Here is a 2,196-nt window from a genome sequence, read left to right on the forward strand (position 1 = left end):
AAGCGTTTAACTCCCTTAGGTATTACGTATCCCAAATCCGCATAACTCTCACCGTATTGCAGATCCTTTTCATACAATACGTTCGTCTCTTTTGAGAGATACAACAAAGAAAAAACCGGAAAACCCCGGTAGGGTGTGGTATAAGGGATATTTGACTGTTACTTCTAGAGTCTTCCTCGTTAGCTCTGTGATAGTGACGGCAGGTGGGGTAAGATGTAATAATGATCGAGGTGGTGGGGGTGCCGATGATGATGACGACAACGACGATGATGATGATGGTGGGAATGATGATGATGATGATGGTGGTGGTGATGATGATGATGATGATGATGATGATGATGATGATGATGATGATGATGATCGTCATCATCATCATAGTGGTGGTGGTGGTGGTGGTGGTGGTGATTTTTAAGACTGACTAAAAGAAAGAAAGAAAGAAAGAAAGAAAGAAAGAAAGAAAGAAAGAAAGAAAGAAAGAAAGAAAGAAGGGGGAAAGAAAGTGCGACAGAAAAGAAGAAAGGAAGGAAGAAGGAAAGAATGGATGAATGAAAGAAAAAATAAAATATTAAAATGACAAGAATAAAGAAATATTTAAAATGAAATATAAACAGTAAAATAAAATTTAAAGGAGCAAAGAATAAAAGAAAGAAGGAAAGGAAGAATGAAAAGAGAAGAATAAATGTAGAAAAAAGATGAAGGAGTGAAAAAAAGGAAAAAAAGAAAATTCGGAATGAAAGATGATGGTGAGAAGAAACAGGAATGAAAAGACGAAGAAAATAAAACAACGAAGAACGAAGGACGGTAAAATTTTATATATAATAATGTATATATTATTAGATAAAGAAGAAAATAGATTGAGAAATTGAATGAAAGAAAATAAGAATGAATGAGTGAATAAACTAAAAGAAGAAATAAAACGAAACGGAAGAAGAAACTTTAAGCAAACTTCTGATGATTTTAATGAAAGCAGCAAAGAAAAATCAGAAGCAGCCGACAAACCTTATCACTACTCACATTACATGTGTATTACTTCGCTTCATACACTTATACAATATAACATATAACACTCCATCACTACTCTCATTATAAATGTATTACTCCGCCTCATCCACTTCACTAAGCATAGAAGACACGCATAGAAGTCTGCTGCTGCTTGCTTGGTATTCGTTATTCTCTTCAAGAGAAGGCGTGGTCCAAGGTTCAAATTACTCCGCCCCTCTTCACTTCGTTGTTTGTCGGTTATTGTTAATATTATTTTATTTATCATTCCGCGCAGAAAATACGTTACTATTTTGTTTTGCTTTGTATTTTTTTAAAATTCCCACTGGAATTGTCGTTTCCTTTTCTTCACCTTATTTTTATCGATATTATTATTGTTGTTGAATGTTTTGCTATTTATTACATATTTCTTGGTGGTGTGTATATTTGATTCATCGCTGATTCGACGTTGTCCTAATAAGTTAATGGTGTTGCTTATAATGATGATGGTGATGTTGATAATGTGGATGATGGTGACGGATATATTTGCTGTTACGAAATAACTTTTATGTGTGTCTATGCGTGTGTATAAACAGAAACTGAGAATAGGCGCCGGTGTGGCTGTGTAGTAAAAAAGCTTGCTTCCAAACCACATGGTTTCGGTTTCAGTCCCATTGCGTAGCACCTTGGGTCTTCTACTACAGCCTCGGACCGACCAAAGTCTTTTGGATGGATTGGGTAAACAGAATGAAGCCCATCGTGTGTATATATATATATATTTATATATATGTATGTATACACACACACACACACACACACACATACACACACACACACATATATATATATATACGTATGTATATATATATATATATTTGTGTGTGTTTGTGTTTGTGTGTGTTTGTGTTTGTGTGTGTGTGTGTGCATCATGTGCGCATGCATGCGTATTTCTGCCTGTGTGTGCATAAAATGTACACTTCTCTCCAAATACACGATCACATTATCCGCCATGCATACAGATTTCAGTAAGCATGTAACTATATAATGTGTGTGTGTACACGCAGACACACATCCAACCACGCGCACGCACACACACACACACACACACACACACATGCATACATACATACATACATACATACATACATACATACATACGTACATGCATGTACCTTTGTCGGCCGTCTATATATATATATATATATATATATATATATA

The sequence above is a fragment of the Octopus bimaculoides genome, chromosome 17 (genome assembly GCF_001194135.2).
Source record: "Octopus bimaculoides isolate UCB-OBI-ISO-001 chromosome 17, ASM119413v2, whole genome shotgun sequence".
Lineage (NCBI taxonomy): Eukaryota > Metazoa > Mollusca > Cephalopoda > Octopoda > Octopodidae > Octopus > Octopus bimaculoides.